The following is a 21,650-nucleotide window of genomic DNA, read 5'->3' on the forward strand; positions in this document are numbered from 1 at the left end:
CCGGATCCTGCCCACCAATCCACTCTTTTGACCGCACATCGCGGGCGCTCCATCTGTCGTCAGTCCCACAAGTTTATCCCAAGGCAGCCTCATTATATTTACACATCTGGATACCTCTTCAAAGAGATCTTTTCCAGTAGTTGTGCCATGCATTGATCTTAATCCCAAAAGTTCCTCTGTTACACACAGACTTGAGTCCACTCCACGAATGAAAATTGACAATTGGGCAGTATCAGAAGTGTCCCTGCTCTCATCCACAGCAAGGGAATATGCGGTGAAATCTCTTCCCTTCCCCACCAGCTGTTGTTGTAGATTGGTGACAAGCTCACGTACACGGTCAGCAACGGTGTTTCTGCTCAGGCTCACATTTGAAAATGCTTGCCTTTTATCTGGGCACACGATGTCGCAAACTTTCATCATGCAGTTTTTAACAAATTCTCCCTCGGTAAAGGGCCGGGCTGATTTAGCGATCTCTGCTGCCACAATAAAACTAGGCTTTACAGCAGCCTCACTTTGTGTTTTGGCTTTTGTGAACATAGCCTGCTGTGACGTCAGCCTTCTTTTCAACTCTTCTACCTTCTGGAGCTTGTTTCTTGTCCAGATGCTTGTATTTGTCGTGGTGTTTCATTTCATAGTGTCGTCTTACGTATATATTCTTTAATTACAGCCACACTGTCTCCGCACACAAGACAAACAGGTTTGCCCTTTATATCTGCGAACATATACTCTGCCTCCCACCTGCCTTGAAAACCCCTGTTTTCAAAGTCCACCTTTCGTTCAGCCATTTCTGGGGTGAGGGATAGCTGAAAGTTGACCACACGTGACTAGCGCCATAAGGATGCTGATGAGAGAGTAAGGCAAGCGCGAGCAATGCACTGGCAGTGCATTGTGGGATTTGTAGTATTAGTGGTGCATGCAATATACCGGCGGACCAGCTCTAATAGAAAAAAAAATTATTCATTAATGATATTCAGGAAATAAACCAGGGAAACCGAATAAACACTAAAAACCCTGAAAACCTGGTACCTGAATAAACTCAGCATTAGCCATATCATACGCCATAGGCGCTTCGATTACTGGGGCCAGCTTTAATAGTAATTAGATATTATCTCGCGGGCCAAAGATAATTCCACCGCGGGCCGGATTTGGCCTGCGGGCCTTGAGTTTGACATATATGCTCTAGCCTAACCACAGGACATGACCAAGTAACCTAATAATCGGCACGTCTTTGGACCATGGGAGTAAACGAGAACATCCGGAGGAAATTCACACAGTCACAGGAGAACGTACAAATTCCTTACAGACAGTTAGCACGTACAAATAAGCTGGATGAACTCAGCAGGTCGGGCAGCATCCGTTGAAAGGAGCAGTCAACGTTTCGGGCCGAGACCCTTCGTCAGAACTCGGGTATTGGAAGTAGATTAGACTCAGACTTCAGGTCTTGGCTGAAACGTTGACTGCTCCTTTCAACGGATGCTGCCCGATCTGCTGAGTTCATCCAGCTTATTTGTACTTGTTATTTGACCACAGCATTCTGCAGTATACTTTGTGTTTCCTTACAGACAGTGTCGGAATTGAATTCCAAACTCTGACACCCCAGGTGTAATAATGTCGTGCTAACCGGTACTCTACTGTATCATCCTTGATATGGCTAGACATGGGTAAATGGACCAGGTTTCGATGGAAATCTTGATCATCGTGGACACTTGGGCTGAAGGGGCTGTTACCATGCGTTACAACTCCATATTGTTGGTGAAAACTACCCCACCTTAAAAGAAACTAATCAAATCAAAAAGGAAAGGTAATAGAGTGAGAGATTTTTAAAAAAATGTTACCAGCTAAAATTCTGTCTGCACGGCCAAATTCTGGGGTAAACATTTTTAAATTATCGGCATTATAACCTGAAGAGCTTCTTCCTCATGGCTGTTAGACTTTTTAATACTGCTGCTGCCCAGCACACATGTAAACCCTATTCGAATGCTTGGCTGGTGCCCCTCCACCACAACTTCCCAACTCACAGACATGCTCTCATCTGCACTGGTCACTTTTCATCATTTATTGCTGTTATTTCACATATTTATATGACTGCTTGTTTTATTATAATGGTGCCAGTAACATTATACTGTCTTACATAAACATGCACCTCACACTTTATGGCACCCAGGGACCAGTGCTAATTTTATTTTCTGACTGTGTGCACTGGATCATAACCATATATGTGCTGTTTGTGACTGCATGTACTGTGTTTTGCACCTTGGCCCCAGAGGAATGATGTTTCAATTAGTTACTGTGTGATTTCAAGGTGAGATTTATCTCACTTGGCTTGGATGTAGCAGTCAGAAAAGAGCACACCTGTTTTCAGTTCCCATGCATTAATTTCTTCCAATAACCCAAATGAAAACAAAAGACACACAATTTTTCACCTCTGCCAAGGGAAGTGCTGAGTTAGGAAAATCATCTCTTAGAGCAGAGATTGGCCCATGTTGCCAAATTAAACTAATTCCTGCATACAGTCCATATCTCTCCATTCCCTGCATATTCAAGTGTCTCTGCCACTAATATATCTACTTCCACTGCCATCCCTGCAAAGCTATTGGGTTTGCTGACCACAAAGTTCTAAACTTAAACAAAGATCTTGAGCCCTAGCTACAGGTATCCTCACTAAAGGGAGGTTATACTATACAGGTATCCTCACTAAAGGGAGGTTATACTATACATGTATCCTCACTAAAGGGAGGTTATACTATACAGGTATCCTCACTAAAGGGAGGTTATACTGAAGCTACCTACTCTTCACCTCCCTGTTTATCTTCCATGGAGAGTTAACTGTCAATACCAATTATTTGAGTGGTGAGTCCCTCCTCCCTACAAAGGAGGAGATACTTCTAGCTAACAAAGTAGGTTAAACACAGTTCATTTATTTTTAGTGATGTACATTTAAATTTAGGTAAAATTCTTATAAGATTTTGAAATCCCAGAAGATTTCCATCTTATTAAGAGATTTCCAAATTACAAAAGATTTCTAAAATACAAATAATTTCCAAAACACAGGTACAATTCCTATAAGCAGGAAAAGACATAACAACAAATGAATCTTAGAAACTGAAGGCAGTGGAATAGATTCTAGTTTACCCTGTCTTTCTGTAATTCTTCTTGATATTCCTGGACTATTCCTAATAAGCCTGACTGCTGCCTTATATTTATACTTTCATTGCTACTTAACTGATTCACACACGTGATATTTTCTAGGTACCTTTACACACATGCAGTCTTCTTGGGACAGACTTACCAAACACCCACAATTAATACTGTGAAGCTGATAGTTTCAGTACACATACCTTCCAAGTATTAGTAGATCAGCTATTTGGTGTGCTAAGTGATAGTATCAATCTGGTCTGCAAGCTTCCTTGAACTAAGTAACTTAACCAGAGTTGTCTGGTTTGATGTAGAGCAATTAACAAAACCCCACTGTCTTACACTGTATATTTTGAGCAGTTAGCTCCATGCTATAAGCCAGCATTCTGCGTTCTATAGACAGTGCTCTTTGTTTGCAAAGCTGTCCTTTTAACTTCAAACTGATTACTGCTGGCAATTTATATTAAGAACTGAAGCCTGGCTCCTGCTTACGACAAGAACCTGAACAAAGAATATTGGTTGGAAGTTCAACTCATTCAAAAACAATTCTTTGAACTTTACAAGTGTCATCTATTGTTTAGAAAGCTGAGCTGGGCAAAAAAAGAGAAGGCTGTCTGGCCCTGGGTAGTGGATCTCCATCACACAGCTAGCAGTGTGTTTCAGATACCTAATATTGCCTGTGTAGAAATAAAAACTTGCACTGCACATCCCCTTTAAAGTTTCTTTGGTGATTTCTTCCTCACCCACCTACCTCACTTTTTTCCATTCTCCCCTCGTACTGCTTCTCTTCTCACCTGCCCATCACTGCCCTCTGATACCCCTCCTTGTTTATTTTCTTCCATGGCGCTCTGTCCCTTTCTATCAGATTCCTTATTCTTCAGGACTTTACCTTTTCCACCTATCACCTCCTACCTTCTCACTTTATCCCCCCAGCCACCTGTCCCCTCACCTGATCTCACCCATCACCTGCCAGCTTGTACTCCTTTCCCTCCCCCCACCTTCTTATTCTGGCTTCCTCCCCCTTCCTTTCCTGACCTGATAAGGGCCTCAGCCTGAACATCAACTGTCTGTTCATTTCCTCCAATGCTGCTTGACTTGTTGAGTTCCTCCTGCATTTTTGTGTGTTGTCCTTTAAATTTTCCCTCTTTTCCCTTAAATCTATGCCCTGTGGTACTTGATATTTAACGCCTCTCACAATTTTATGAGCCTCTATCAGATCTTCCCTCAGCCTCCAACTCTGCAAGTTGTCCAACCTCTCCTCATAGCCATTACCCTCTAATCTTATTCATGAGTTGCTGGACTTTGTGCAGTCAATATCAATACAGATTTTGATAAGGCTAAATGAGATAAGAGAAAAACAAAGTATGGCAAAAATTGCAAGTCAAATGAAGTATTGTTCATAACTGATTATGAACAGCAGCTGACTACCTTCCACTTGACTTGCAGTGTTTTGTTGTTAACCTCTGTAAGTACACTCAATGACCACTTAATTCGGTACACCTGCACACCTGTTCATTAATGCAAATATCTAATCAGCCAATCATGTGGCAGCAACTCAATGCACAAAAGCATGCAGACACGTTCAAACAGTTCAGTTATTATTCAGACTAGACATCAGAATAGGAAAAAATGTGATCTAAGTGGCTTTGACCGTGGAATGATTGTTGTGCCAGTGGGAATGGTTTGAGTATCTCAGTAACTGATGCTCTCCTGGGATCTTCACGCACAGCAGTCCCTAGAGTTTACAGAGAATATTGGGGAGAAACTGTTACGAACCCCGTAACTGGGTCACTTACCAGCAAAGATAGAGAGGTCCGTTGAAGTCTGATGGTACTATTTTTAATCGTTTTTATTTATAAAGGGGCACAAAAGTAAGGTTAATACAAACATTCAGATAATATACGTCATCAATACTCAATCTAAAGCACGGGTATAGTAATAATCATCAATAAGAAGTAGCTCTATCGTTTTTGTCTAGGGGTAAAAATATTGTCCGATGGCAATATAAAAGTCTCTCACGTTCATGCAGGCTTTTAGCCTTTTGGGGACCACTGGGTTTCATGTGTTGGAGAGAGAGAGAGAGAGATTTTCGGTGAGAAAAGAAACTTGCCCAGTCCTTTAGGACGCAAACCGTTGAATCGGGAACGTGGGTTCCCCGTTGTTAGTTCGAAGTCCTTTTCGGTGTAATCAGCCACCCGTTCCCCAGGCCAGGGGAAACGGACCACACGTGGCTTCCGAATAGCTTCCCGTTATCACGGGAGCGATGAGCGATGGTGTCTCCTTCTGGTGCGTCGCTAGGGGACTGCCCCCTGCAGCCCCTCTTTTATCTTGACTTGCAGGGTTGTAGTTGTCATTCAGGGTGTGGTGATGCAATCCCCACCCACATTGCCCGAGGGTGTGAACGTAGCCCAGTTCACGTTGCCCTGAGAGCTGGCACGTAGTATAGGATCGTAATCCACAAAGGTGTCTCCAAGAAACAATGGCCAAATCCGTTGCTTTGTCTGACTGAGGATTCTCTCTCATTTCCTGGGTCCAAGACCCAAATTAATAGTGATCTTGCGATTCTCAAGAAGGAGGGGGCTGGGATCATAACACCTCCCCTCTTAAAAACGTTTTTACCAGCGGTTAAAACGGAGTGGTACAGAGTCTTACAGGATTTTAGAATCTAACATAATACAAAAGCTTTTCTTTTAACTACAGAGCCATACAGTTATACATTTAATTCAGCATCTGAACAGTTAGTGATTACAGTGTCCCTTCCTTTACTAGCTTAACATCCTGTGCCTTACTAAAGTCTTATAGCATCAGACTTCAACTTAATAACCACCTATATTTTTTTTTAACAAATCTAACGAGTTGTGATCCCCGACGGGGAGCCAGGCAGGCTTCCAAGGGGTTTGTCTTTATTATTCACATGCCTTGTCGAAATCCCTTAAAACCGGCTTCTGCTATTTAAAAATGACGTCCCCATTAACCCTCGCCTCTTTTCCGGTGAGTTCCTACGGGAGGAACTCGGGTAGTTTGGCGAGGTAAACTCCCGCCCGCCTCATTCATAGGGGTTATTTTATCAACACCGTGTCCCAAACTTAGACCATCTTCTGAATTTCCACCCCATTCTTTAATTTTACGCAAGTTGCTAGTTTTCTCTTCAGGACCCTTCAGGCTATTAGTTTTGAATTCGAACTCTTTGTTCAAGCAGCATTTCAGATTCTGCCTCGTCACACCCCATTCTGGAATAACAATAGGGTGGGGGGCCCCGGCATCTCCCGGCTTAATCCGTAAGCGATCTGCAGGGTTTAAAATTTCTTCATTCGATTTGGGAACTACAAATTTTCCGGTTCCTTCAATAATCATATTTATCTTCCCATTTTCGAGTTCTGCTTTAAGTTTCACCACACCTTCGAGCTCAGACCCCAGGGAACTTTCACCTCCCCCCATTACCAAGGTTAACCCTTTCTTCACTGAACCCAGTCTATCTGACCCAAAAGGACGGCCGTCTCGTCCAGCTGAATCAAATACCTCAGACTTTTTCTGAGCTCCGTGACTAGGTTCAGGACCACGTGCATCCCCATCTTGGACACACTCAAACGGGACATTGACCTCTTCCAGGCTTTCAATACCCGTACCCTTTTCAAATTCTAAATTCCCCTGATCCTCCCAGCTACTCTCTGGGCAACTCCCTTCTGGAGTAAACTCAACCCCGCGGGCTGAAACAACCTCATCTGCCAACCCAGCAGACCTCTCCAAGGTAATGGCATCCTTTTCATCTAGGACTGCCCTTATCTCATTATCGGGAACACCTTTAGAACTCTCAACTTCTTCAAACAGTTCTGCCAAACCAGACAGATCATCCATGTCCAACTCTGGACCTTTTAACAGCTTTATCTGTTTCTCATCTTTATTTCCTACCTCTAGGACCTTTCTCTTCGCTAAGGGAAGATCTATCTCCTCTCCCTTACCCCCTTTCACTTTACTACTCTTCGTTTTACCACCCTCTAAACCCTCGTGGCACAGGGTCAGTAAAGACATCTCGGCCAAATCAAAACTGGCCAGATTTAAACTGCTCTCAGTCTCAGCTGCCGCTCTCGACAGGCTGCGCGTGACCGCGCATGCGGGATAGCTCTTGGATGCTGGGGCAGGGCCTCAACACGCACCAGTCGGTGGGTCATCGATAGCTCAGCCCCTGTATCTCTCCAGATCCATACGGGAATTGGTGGGTCCCCCTCCCTCAAAGACACGGTTCCGTGTGACAGACAAATCTCAGACCCTTCTCGTACTCTGCCTACCCAGGGCTCTCTTGTCGATTTTCTGATTACCACTGCACACCCGATAGGGACCGCTGCTTTCCCTTTTTCTGGCTCCTTTCTCGGAGCAAAGCATCGAGATGCAACATGCCCGCTCTTCCCACAATTAAAACAGGTCAAGCCCAGAAATCTCTGGCCGCCTGGCCTTTCCCCCTCAACCTTACCACTAGCTCCCGGCGGGACCTCTGCCTCAGCCGGCGGACTTTCTCGATCGTCCCCACGGTCTCTCGGGGTACTTTTATTCGAGGGAAACTTTGTCTTGTGGGTTAGGGCATATTCATCTGCGAACCTAGCAAATTCTGAGATGGACTTATTTGGCCTCTCATTCAAATACATCCGGATCTCTTCCGGAACACAACCTTTAAATTCCTCAATCAAAAGTAACTCCCTGAGATGCCCATAATCCTCGTCCACGTGTTCCGCGGTGCACCAACGGTCCAAGAGCACACCCTTCTCATGGACTAGCTCGGTATACGTTTGATTCCACCCTTTCCTTAAATTTCTGAACTTTTGTCTATACGCCTCAGGTACCAATTCGTAAATCCAGAGAATGGCCTCCTTTACTTCAGCATAATTCTCCGCTTCTCCCTCCTCCATGGACAACGCCGCATATGCTCATTGTGCCTTCCCTTTTAACACACTTTGTAACAACGCCACCCACTGCTCTTTGGGCCACTTCTGATTCACTGCCACCTTTTCAAAAAGCAAGAAGTAACTATCAACATCCATCTCCTCGAACGGAGGTACTAACCTCAACTCCCGACTAACATTAAACCGCTCCTCTCGGTTTGACCCTTGATCTCTTCGCTCTTGCCTTAACTTCTCCATCTCCAAGTCATGTTTCTTCTGTTTCTCTGCCTCCCTCTCCTTCTCGGCTCTTTCCTTTTCTTTTTCAGCTGCTTCTAGCTGTTTTAACTGAATTTCATGCTCTCTTTGCTTCTCAGCTTGGTCCTGCTCTTTTTTCACCTCTAACCCCTTTAGTTGGAGCTCATGCTCCCGTTTCACCTCTAACTCCTTTAGCTGGAACACCTGCTCCCTTTGTTTGTTGGCCCTTTCTTTCTCTCTCTCAGCTGCTTCCAGCTGCTTTACTTTAATTTCATGTTCCAACCTTAATTTCTCCAACTCTAGCTGATCCATCCCACTCACTAGTACCTTTTCAGGGATATTTTTCAATACCTCAGCTGTAAACACATTCTTCCCAATGTAATACTGAGTTATGGCCCTTTGCACCTCCCGTTTTTTCATTGATGACCTCACTTCTGTGAGGCTTAACCCCTTCGCCAAATTTACCAAGTCTAATTTGGTGGCCACCTCTAGCGCCCCCAGAGTCGGGTTTCCCATAAATTCCTCCACGTCCATCTTTGCTGGTTTCCCGTCTGGCTACCCGCATACCAGATCCAAGTTTGGACTTACAATCCCGATTCACTGGCCTCCCAATTTGGTGTCAAATCCTGAGACGAGAACCCCAAGTTGTTACGAACCCCGTAACTGGGTCACTTACCAGCAAAGATAGAGAGGTCCGTTGAAGTCTGATGGTACTATTTTTAAACGTTTTTATTTATAAAGGGGCACAAAAGTAAGGTTAATACAAACATTCAGATAATATATGTCGTCAATACTCAATCTAAAGCGCGGGTATAGTAATAATCATCAATAAGAAGTAGCTCTATCGTTTTTGTCTAGGGGTAAAAATATTGTCCGATGGCAATATAAAAGTCTCTCACGTTCATGCAGGCTTTTAGCCTTTTGGGGACTGCTGGGTTTCACGTGTTGGAGAGAGAGAGAGAGAGAGATTTTCGGTGAGAAAAGAAACTTGCCCAGTCCATTAGGACGCAAACCGTTGAATCGGGAACGTGGGTTCCTCGTTGTTAGTTCGAAGTCCTTTTCGGTGTTATCAGCCACCCCTTCCCCAGGCCGGGGAAACGGACCACACGTGGCTTCCGAATAGCTTCCCGTTATCACAGGAGCGATGAGCGATGGTGTCTCCTTCTGGTGCGTCGCTAGGGGACTGCCCACTGCAGCCCCTCTTTTATCTTGACTTGCAGGGTTGTAGTTGTCAATCAGGGTGTGGTGATGCAATCCCCACCCACATTGCCCGAGGGTGTGCACGTAGCCCAGTTCACGTTGCCCTGAGAGCTGGCACGTAGTATAGGATCGCAATCCACAAAGGTGTCTCCAAGAAACAATGGCCAAATCCGTTGCTTTGTCTGACTGAGGATTCTCTCTCATTTCCTGGGTCCAAGACCCAAATTAATAGCGATCTTGCGATTCTCAAGAAGGAGGGGGCTGGGATCATAACAAAACAAAAAACATCCAGTGAGTGCCAGTTCTGTGGGTGAAAATGCCATGTTAATGAGAGAAGTCAGAGGAGAGTGGCCAAACTAGCTCAAGTTGACAGGAAGGCGACAGTAAATCATTTAACCATGGTTTACAATGGTAAAGTACAGAAGAGCATGTCTGAATGCTCAACATGTTGATCCTTGCAGCAGAAGACAACTCTCTTACCTAATAAACACTGTGACATTGAGGAACAGATATGCTGGCAGCTTAAGGAAATGTGTAAAAACAACAGAGTTGTTTCATGGGGGTATCAACTTCTCCAATATAAACCTGGGCATTCTGAGTGAAAGTAGTTAAGATGGAACAGAATTTATTAGATGAATCCAGCTGGGTTTCTTAAGTTAATATGTAAATAGTCCAACAAGACGAGGGGCTGTTTGAAATCTAGTGTTGGGTAATGAGCCCGTCCAGATGACTGACCTTTCAGTGAGTGAACAGTTAGGGAACAGTGACCACAACTTATTAAGTTTTAAGATAGCTGTAGATAAGTATAGACCTTGAGAGGATATTAAAGTAGAGCAGGGCAAATTACAAAGAGCAGTAGGTAGGAACTAGGAAGAGTTAATTGGGAACAGCTGATTTTAGGCAAGTCCACACCCAACATGTGGAGAGTGTTTTAAGACAAACTGTACAGAATATAGGATATGTATGTTGCAGTCAGAAGGAAGGACAATGGTGGCACAGTAAGAGAGCCTTGGATGTTGAGACAGGTAATACATTTATTGAAGAGGAAAAAGGAAAAATATGTAAAGCTTAGGAAGTTGGAATCAAACAGAGGCCTGGAGGATAATGAAGAAGCTAGAAAAGAACTCAAGAAGGGAATTAGGAAAGCTGAGGGGCCATGGAAAGTTCTCAGCAAGTAGAATTAAGGAGAATCCCAAGACATTCTACACATACAACATCAGAATCCGGTTTAATATCACTAGCATATGTCATGAAATTTGTTAACTTTGCGGCAGCAGTACAATGCTATACATAATAAATATTTTTTAAAACTGTTAATTATAGAAAGTGTGCGTGTGTGTATATATATACATATATATCTATATCTATATATATATATAAATAAAATTAAATAAGTAGTACAAAAACATAAATAGAAAAAGTAGTGAGGTAGTGTTCATGGGTTCAACATTCATTCAGAAATTGGATGGTAGAGAAGAAGAAGCTGTTCCTGAATTGCTGAGTGTGTGCCTTCAGGCTTCTGTACCTCCTTCCTGATGGTAACAGTGAGAAGAGGACATGTCCTGGATGGTGGGGATCCTTAATGATGGATGCTACCTTTTTGAGGCACCAATCCTTAATGATATATTGGATATTGTGGAGGCTACTGCCCATGAGGGAGCTGGCTAATTTTACAAATCTCTGCTGCTTAATTCAATCCTGCGCAGTAGCACACCACCCCACCCCCTACGATACCAGACGGTGATGCAGCCAGTCAAAGTGTTCTCCACAGTACAGCTGTAGAAATTTGCTAGTGTTTTTAGTGACATACCAAATCTCCTCAAACTGCTAATGACAAACAGCCGCTGTACTGCCTCCTTTATAGCTACAACGATATGTTGACAGCAGGTTAGGTCTGCAGAGATATTAACATCTAGGAACTTGAAATTGCTCACTTCTGATCCGTCTCTGAGGACAGGGGTGTGTACCCCCAACTTACCCTTTCTGAAGTCCACAATCAGCTCTTTGCTGTTACTGATGTTGAGTGCAAGGTTGTTGTTATGACTCCACTCAATTAGCTGGTATATCTCACAGGTAAATCATCAGCAAATTTATAGATGGCATTTGAGCAGTACCTAGTCACACAGTCATGGGTGTAGAGAGAGTAGGGCATGGCGCTAAGCACTCATCCCTGAGGTACGCCAGTGTTGATCTTCTGCAAGGTGGAGATGTTAATTCCAATCTGCACAGATTGTGGTCTTCTGGTTAAAAAGTCGAAGATATCGTAGCAGAGGGAGGTACAGAGGCCCAGGTTCTGGAGCTTTTCTATGAAGACTGTAGGAATGAAAGTGTTAAATGCTGTGCTGTAGTCAATAAACAGCATCCTGTTGTAAGTATTTGTATTGTCCAGCTGATCCAAGGCCACGTGGAGAGCCAATGTGATCACGTCCACCATAGATCTATTGTGGTGATAGGCAAAATCCACTGGGTTCAGGCCCTTGCTGAGGCAGGTGTAGATTCCAGCCATGACCAAACTCTCAGAGCATTTCATCACCGTAGATGTGAGTGCTACTTCATGATAACCATTGAGACAACTTGCACTGCTCTTTTTGGGCAGTTATAATTGTTGCCCTTTTGAAGCAGGTGGGAACTTCTGACTGTAGCAATAAAAGATTGAACATGTCTTTGAATATCTCTGCTAGTTGGTTGGTACAGGTTTTCAAAGCCTCACCACGTACTCCATCAGGCCCTGCCACCCTCTTGAAAGGCAACCTGACTTCAGCCTCCGAGACAGAGATCACAGGGTCACCAGGTGCTGCAGGCATCCACATGGCTGTGGTATTATTCTCCATTTCAAAGTGAGCATAAAAGGCATTGGGCCTGTCTGAAAATGAAGCATCACTGAGTTTCGCTTTGTAGGAAGTAATGTCCAGCAAACCCTGCCAGAGTTGACATGCATCCAATGTTTCCTCCCAACCTCTCCCAGAATTATTCCTTAGCTCTTGAAATAGCCCTCCGCAAGTCATACCTGGTTTTCTTTTACAGACCTGGGTCACCAGACTTAAACGGCACCGATCTAGCTCTCAGCAGACGACAAACCTCCTGGTTCATCCACGGCTTCTGAGTTGGGTATATACAGTGGTTCTCATAGGCATACACTCATCCACACAGGTTTTATTGAAGTCAATGACAGCTGTAGCATACTCATTCAAACTCAAAGATGAATACCTGAAGACAGTCCAGTCCACCAGTTCAGAGCATTTCTGTAAGCGTTCCTGCGCCTCCCTTGTCCATACATTCTTGGTCATCATTGAAGGTGCTGCAGTCTTCAGTCTCCGCCTATGGTCAAAGAGTAGAAGTACAGCCAGGTGATCAGACTTCCCAAAGTGTGGGCGTGAGATAGTATGGTAAGATCTCCTGATCTTACTGTAACAGCGGTCCAATGTGTTGGTTCCTCCGGTACTACAAGTGATTTGTTAATAATAATTATTTAGAGATGAACAAGAGAATAACTAGGGAGAGTGTAGGACCACTCAAGGATAAATAGGAGCACATTTACTTGAATGTGAAGGATGTAGGTGAGGACCTTAATGAATACTTTACATCAGTATTTACCGTGCAGAAGGAAAGGAAGTATGGGGAGATCAGTGCCAAGCATATTAATATGCTAAAGCTTTTTGAGGTGAAGAAGGAGGTAGTGTTGAGTTTCTTAAAGAACATTAAGGTGGATAAGTCCCCAGGGCCTGATGGGATATACCCAAGGTTATTGAGAAAGGCAAGTGAAGAGATTTCTGGGGCCTTGACTAATATCTTTGTTTCCTCTCTAGCCAAAGCAAGGTCCTGGAGGACTGGCGTGTATCTAATGTTGTTCCAATGTTCATAAAGGGAGCAAGGGATAATCCTGGAAACTATAAACTGGTGAGCTTCATGTCAGTGGCAGGGAAGTTACTGCAGAGAATTCTTCTGGATAGGAATTATAAGCATTTGAAAAACATGACCTAATGGGGGAGAACCAGAATGGCTTTGTGCAGGGCAAGTCATGTCTTACTAACTTGATCAAGTCTTTTGAGGTGATGAGGGCGATTGATGAAGGTAGAGCTGTGGATGTTGTCTAATTGGATTCTAGTCAGGTGTTTGACAAGGTCCCTCATGGGCAGTTCATTGAGAAGATTAAGATACATGTTGGAGATTAGGAAGATTAAGATCCAATGATGAATTGCCCATTTGGATTCAGAACTGGCTTGCTCTTAGAAGACAGAGGGCGGTGGTTGAAGGGAGCTGGAGGTCTGTGATTAGTGGTGTTCTGCAGGGTTCTGTACTGGGACTCTTGCCGTCAGTGATGTAAGTGAATGACCTGGATGAAAATGTACTATGGATTGTGTAGGTTTGTAGATGATATGAAGATTGGTGGTGTTGTGGTGCATGCTATGTTGGTGCCAGAAGCATGGCGACACTTGTGGGCTGTGCCCACACAATCCTTGGACTGTGTTGGTCGTTGACACATTTCTCTGTATGTTTCAATATACATGACGAATAAAGCCTATCATTCTCTTTTTCCTTCCTCCCACCCTCCTTTTCCATTTAGCCCTTTTCACCCTTCTCCCTTTCTAGGCATATTCTGGACCACTCTCTGGGCCTCAGTTCCTACCCACTTCAGTGCATCATGTAAGGATTTGATCTGTAGGAACAGATACATATTTCAATAATAAACTGACACAAAACAGATAGTTTCTCATGGCATTCTATATTGCTTTGTTCCTCATACAGGCTGGAAGATTTCTTCCAGGAAGTAAGTTGGTTTTCAAAATCACATTGTATTTTATTGCGAAATCAGGCCGACATCATGAGTCATAATCAACAAGGTGCTTTGCTGTTTCTTAAGCAAAGGTCAGGTCACCCACATTATGGTTAAAATACTGGTAATTTAAAACAGGATGCATCATCCCCCTAACAAGAAGAAGGAATTACTGGAAACACATCAGAGGATCAGGCAGCTTCTGAAGAAATGGGAAATAGTTGACAACTTAGCTCATACAATGCTGACTGGCAACTCCACGGACAGCCCTGACTGATGGGGGGCTTCACTCACTTGGTGATACATCATTTATCCATCTGAAGAATGGATAACTCTTTAGTACTTTAAAGAGTTAACTGTTAATGATTGTGATAATCTTGTCACTCTGAGCAGGATTTAGTCCTTATGACATCTGAATCGAGTAATGAGTGACACCTGGATAAATTGTGAATGTTTAATCATTATCAAGCAACACAATCAACTCAGCAGAACAAATTATGTTTTAACTTGGAGTGTTGTGTCTTCAAACCAAGAGCATATGATCAACAGCAGAGGTCCCCAAACTTTTTATGCCATGGACCCCCTACCATTAACCAAGGGGTCTGTGGATCCCAGGTTGGGGAACCCCTCATCTAGGGTAACACTCACTGAGGGAGGGTGTACAGAAACCCAATCAGATTAATTAGATGTTATAACCTCTCCAGGTACAGTTGTCCTGCTGTTTACAGGGAGCACCCTGTATTACAAAAGAGCCAAAGAGAAAACCCAACACTACACAAATCCTCCCATAAATTTTTAAGGATTTTTTCTAGGTGCATCAATAACTTACATTGTCCAGCACTGTGCTGGGGGAAGCCCAAATGTGATACTATACTTCTGGTGCCAACATAACATACCCACAACTCATTAACCCTAAACTGTATGTGTTTTGGAATGTGGGAGGAAACTGGAGCACTGAGAGGAAATCCATGTGGTCACAGTGAGAATCTAAAAACTCCTTACAGACAGCGTGGGAATTGAACCCAGATGCACTGATTGTTGGCACTTTAAAGCACTATGCTGACCTCTACGTTACCATGCCGCACCTTTACAGAAGTTTTCAGGAGTTACAGATTAGAGGCGGCTACTAGTTGCTTCAAAGGACATCCAGTTTTCAAATTGAAATCAGTTTACTTTACATGTTGTGCAGATTTAGACCCATTGAAGTTTAAATTACAGACTGGAGACAGAGATCTACCAGGCTAACCTTGGGATAACGCAGCAAAGAAAGTCCTCGATGACTTTCCTGCATCATCTTGGATGCCACTCCTCTCCGACCCCCACTTTCCTAACGGTGTGAGAGTAGATGGACTGAGTTTGATTATCCATAGAAACATTTAAAACATAGGCAACCTGCAGCACAATACAGGCCCTTCGGCCCACAATGCTGTGCCAAACATGTCCTTACCTTAGAAATTACCTCAGGTTACCCATAGCCTTCTATTTTTCTAAGCTCCATGTACCTGTCCAGGAGTCTCTTAAAAGACCCTATCGTATCTGCCTCCACCATCGCCACCGGCAGCCCATTTCACGCACTCACCACTCCCTGCATAAAAAAAAACTTACCCCTGACATTCCCTCTGTACCTACTTTCAAGCACCTTAAAACTGTGCCCTCTCGTGTTAGCCATTTCAGCCCTGGGAAAAAGCCTCCGACTATCCACACGGTCAACGCCCCTCATCATCTTGTACAACTCTGTCAGGTCACCTCTCATCCTCCGTTGCTCCAAGGAGAAAGGGCCGAGTTCACTCAACCTATTCTCTAAGGCATGCTTGCCATTCACTGGATGTCTTGTCCCCAAGCCTATCTGGTTTGAGTAGACCTACCTTCTGCAGACTTGACCAATTTCCCACAAAACACGTTGTCCCACTTCTCCCTCCTGGTTATCATTTTAAATTTCAATTACTGCTCCGCTTACTTTCATTTATTTATTTAGTGATAAGGCGCTGAGTTGGCCCTTTGAGCCACACCACCCCAGCAACCCCACGACCCCGATCTTACCCAAACCCAATCACGGGACGATTTACAAAGACCAATTCACCTACCCGGTACGTCTTTGGACTGTGGGAAGGAACTGGAGCACCCAGGGGTAAAAATGCACACATCCCACAGGGAGGACATACAGAACGGTGCCGGAATTGAACTCCAAGTTCCAGAATGCCCGGAACTATAGGAGCATGTCGCTAGCCGCTACACTACCCTTTGCATGAACACAGGAAGTTTTTGCGTGATTGTTCCACTTTGCTTCTCAAGCCTGCCAGAGTTATCGTATGTCATCATTGATCTGACCCAAGCCCCAACTCTCTGTGCCGGTACCACATAACTCCTCATTCCCTAATCTTTCTAACATTAACCTGCCTCCATAGGCTTGATCTTCACGACCCTAATTGACAAAAGTTGCATGGATTCATCCTGTTCTGAAAGAAATTCCTACATATAGCAGCTGTAAATAACAACTCCTTTGTATCTGTCATTGTAACTCCTGGGAAAAGGTAGCAAAGAAAATCCCACGAGGGAAAACATCTTTACATCTATCTTGTGCTCTATAGATCTTGTGTTTTACTAAGACACTTTATCTCTAAGTAAAAAAAAGTAACCTTCCCATTCTAATACATTGAGTATTCCAGTAATACTTGTGTAATAATATAAATATATTTGATTAAGCATCGGTGACCTCCAGCACCCAGGGCATGCCCTTTTCTCACTGTTACCATCAGGTAGGAGGTACAGAAGCCTGAAGGCACACACTCAGCGATTCAGGAACAGCTTCTTCCCCTCTGCCATTGATTCCTAAATGGACATTGAACCCCTGGACACTACCTCACTTTTTAAATATATATTATTTCAGTAATTTGCAAGATTTTTAATCTATTGAATATACGTATACAGTAATTGATTTACTTATTTATTAATTATTATTTTTATTTTATTTTGGTTTTTTCTTTTTTATTATTATTTGCATTGAATTGTTGCTACTAAGTTAACAAATTTCACAGCACATGCCGGTGATAATAAACCTGATTCCGATTCTTCTTTGTTTACATAATTCATTATGGATTATATGTAAAAGTATGTGAATGGCATACATCACTACGCCACCATGTCAGCACCTCACAAAAGCAACAACAAAGTGTACACGTTTTCCCAGGCTTCCATGTTTTTCTTCTTTAGAGTTATAAAACATAACATTCATGATTCAGGAAGGGGTCAATAACTCTACAGGGTGTTTTTTTATAGACCGCCCAATAGTAACAGGGACATTGAGGAGCAGATAGGGAGACAGATACTGGAAAGGTGTAATAATTACAGGGTTGTCGTGGTGGGAGATTTTAATTTCCCAAATACTGATTGGCATCTCCCTAGAGCGAGGGGTGGAGTTTGCTCGGAGTGTTCAGGAAGGTTTCCTGACACAATACGTAGATAAGCCTAAAGAAGAGAGGCTGTATTTGATCTGGCATTGGGAAATAGACCTGGTCAGGTGTCAGATCTCTTAGTGGGAGAGCATTTTGGAGATAATGATCACAACTCTATCTCCCTTACCAGAGCATTGGAGAGGGATAGGAACAGACAAGTTAGGAAAGCGCTTGATTGGAGTAAGGGGAAATATGAGGCTATCAGGCAGGAACTTGGAAGCATAAATTGGAAACAGATGTTCTCAGGGAAATGTACGGAAGAAATGTGGCAAATGTTCATGGGATATTCGCATGGGGTTCTGCATAGGTATGTTCCAATGAGACAGGGAAAGGATGGTAGGGTACAGGAACGGTGGTGTACAAAGACTGTTGTAAATCTAGTCAAGAAGAAAAGAAGAGCTTACAAAAGGTTCAAAAAACTAGGTAATGATAGAGAGCTAGAAGGTTATGAGGCTAGCAGGAAGGAGCTCAAGAAAGAAATTAGGAGAGCCAGAAGGGGCCATGAGAAAGCCTTGGCAGACAGGATTAAGGAAAACCCCAAGGCATTCTACAAGTATGTTAAGAGCAAGAGGATAAGACATGAAATAAGACCAATCAAGTGTGACAGTGGAAAAGTGTGTATGGAACTGGAGGAGATAAGCATCAAGTTGGATAAGTCACTGGGACCTGACAAGATGTACCCCAGGCTACTGTGGGGAATGAGGGAGGGGATTGCTGAGCCTCTGGCGATGATCTTTGCTTCATCAATGGGGATGGGAGAGGTTCCGGAGGATTGGAGGGATGCGGATGTTGTTCCATTATTCAAGAAAGAGAGGAGAGGTAGCCCAGGAAATTATAGACCAATGAGTCTTATTTCAGTTGTTGGTAAGTTGATGGAGAAGAATCTAAGAGGCAGGATTTATGAACATTTGGAGAGGCATAATTTGATTAGGAATAGTCAGCATGGCTTTGTGAAAGGCAGGTCATGCCTTACGAGCCTGACTGAATTTTTTGAAGATGTGACTAAACACATTGATAATGGTAGAGCAGTAGATGTAGTGTATATGGATTTCAACAAGGCATTTGACAAGGTACCCCATGCAAGGCTGATTGAGAAAGTAAGGAGGCATGGGATCCAAGGGGACACTGCTTTGTGGATCCAGAACTGGCTTGCCCACAGAAGGCAAAGAATGGTTGTAGATGGGTCATATTCTGCATGGAGGTCGGTCACCAGTGGTGTGCCACAGGGACCTGTTCTGGGACCCCTACTGTTAATGATTTTTATAACTGACCTGGATGAAGAAGTGGAAGGATGGGTTAGTAAATTTGCTGATGACACAAAGGTTGTAGGTGTAGATAGTACGGAGAGCTGTCAGAGGTTACAGCAGGACATTGATAGCATGCAAAAATGGGCTGAGAAGTGGCAGATGGAGTTCAAACCAGATAAGTGTGAGGTGGTTCATTTTGGTAGGTCAAATATGACAACAGAACATAGTATTAATGGTAAGACTCTTGGCAGTGTGGAGGATCAGAGGGATCTTGGGGTTCGAGTGCATAGGACACTCAAGGCTGCTGCGCAGGTTGACTCTGTAGTTAAGAAAGCATATGGTGCATTGGCCTTCATCAATCATGGAATTGAATTTAGGAGACAAGAGGTAATGTTGCAGCTATATAGGACCCTGGTCAGACCTCATTTGGAGTACTGTGCTCAGTTCTGGTTGCTCACTATAGGAAGAATGTGGACACCATAGAAAGGGTGCTGAGGAGATTTACAAGGATGTTGCCTGGATTGGGGAGCATGCCTTATGAGAATAGGTTGAGTGAACTCGGTCTTCTTTCCTTGGAGTGACAGAGGATGAGAGGTGACCTGATAGAGGTGTAAAAGATGATGAGAGGCATTGATCATGTGGATAGTCAGAGGCTTTTTCCCAGGGCCGAAATGATTGCCACAAGATGACACAGGTTTAAGGTGCTGGGGAGTAGGTACAGAGGAGATGTCAGGGGTAAGTTTTTTTTTTACACAGAGAGTGGTGAGTGTGTGGAATGGGCTGCCGGCGATGGTGGTGGAGGCGGATATGATAGGGTCTTTTAAGAGACTCCTGGACAGGTATATGGAACTCAGGAAAATAGAGGGCTGTCAAGTCAAGTCAAGTCACTTTTATTGTCATTTCAACCATAACTGCTGGTACAGTACATAGTAAAAATGAGACAACGTTTTTCAGGACCATGGTGTTACATGACACAGTACAAAAACTAGACTGAACTACGTAATTTAAAAAAACACAGCGAAAGCTACACTAGACTACAGACCTACACTGGACTGCATAAAGTGCACAAAAACAGTGCAGGCATTTACAATCAATAGTAAACAGGACAGTAGGGCAAGGTGTCAGTCCAGGCTTCGGGTATTGAGGAGTCTGATAGCTTGAGGGAAGAAACTGTTGCATAGTCTGGTTGTGAGAGCCCGAATGCTTCGGAGCCTTTTCCCAGACAGCAGGAGGGAGAAGAGATTGTATGAGGGGTGCATGGGGTCCTTCATGTATGGGTAACCCTCAGTAATTTCTCAGGTAAGGACGTGTTTGGCACAACTGTGTGGGCCAAAGGGCCTGTATAATGCTGTAGGTTTTCAAACGGACACCATTGACAGTTAAACTGCAATTGACAGTTTACAATGGGAGGCTACTTCAGAGATTTTCTGTGGAAACCGACAAGTCAATTTCTTCAAGGAGCACTTGTAAAATACTTTGTCAGTCAATGTAATATCAAGAGTTACTTTAAGCCATAGAAACTAGACATCGAAATTGAGTCATTCTAATTCTGTACCATTGTAACTAACAGGAAGACCACAAATAAATGATTAAGGTTAATTGACTGTCATTGAAATTGTTCATAACTGACACAGAAAAAATCTATTTATGGACAGCAGTCAGGAGCAGATCCCAGTCATAACCCAGGTTCTGTCTGTAGCATTGCAAAATGTGATAGTATTCTGTCGGGAGCTAGTATAACACAAATTGCATTTGTTGTTAACAAAAATATGTTTAGCTCAAATAAAATGATTTCATTAATGTTAATCTAAGATTGATGAAACACATTCATAATCCAGAATGCAGTTATAATCTCCTTTCTCCTTTAAAACATGAAAAACCTACAGCACAGTACAGGCCCATTGGCCCACAAAGTTGTGCTAAACATCGCCCTACCTTAGAAATTACTAGGCTTACCTATAGCCCTCTATTTTTCTAAGCTCCATGTACCTATCCAAAAGTCTCTTAAAGGACCCTATCGTATCCACTTCAACCACTGTTGCCAGCAGCCCATTCCACACACTCACCCCTCTCTGAGTAAAAAACTTACCCCTGACATCTCCTCTGTACCTACTCCCCAGCACCTTAAACCTGTGCCCTCTTGTGGCAACCATTTCAGCCCTGGGAAAAAGCCTCTATCCACACGATCAATGCCTCTTATTATCTTATACACCTCTATCAGGTCACCTCTCATCCTCCTTTGCTCCAAGGAGAAAAGGCCGAGTTCATTCAACCTATTCTCGTAAGGCACGCTCCCCAATCCAGGCAACATCCTTGTAAATCTCCTCTGCACCTTTTCTATGGCTTCCACATCCTTCCTGTAGTGAGGCGACCAGAACTGAGCACAGTGCTCCAAGTGGGGTCTGACCAGCGTCCTATATAGCTGCAACATTACCTCTCGGCTCCTAAACTCAATTCCACAATTGATGAAGGCTAATACACTGTATGCCTTCTTAACCACTGAGTCAACCTGCGCAGCAGCTTTGAGTGTCCTATGGACTCGGACCCCAAGATCCCTCTGATCCTCCACACTGCCAAGAGTCTTACCATTAATACTATACACTGTCATCATATTTGACCTACCAAAATGAACCACTTCACACTTATCTGGGTTGAACTCCACCTGTGATGCACCATCAATAACTCTCTGAGACGTGAGGCGAGATAAAGGCTT

This window comes from Hemitrygon akajei, chromosome 3 (assembly GCF_048418815.1).
Source record: "Hemitrygon akajei chromosome 3, sHemAka1.3, whole genome shotgun sequence".
NCBI lineage: Eukaryota > Metazoa > Chordata > Chondrichthyes > Myliobatiformes > Dasyatidae > Hemitrygon > Hemitrygon akajei.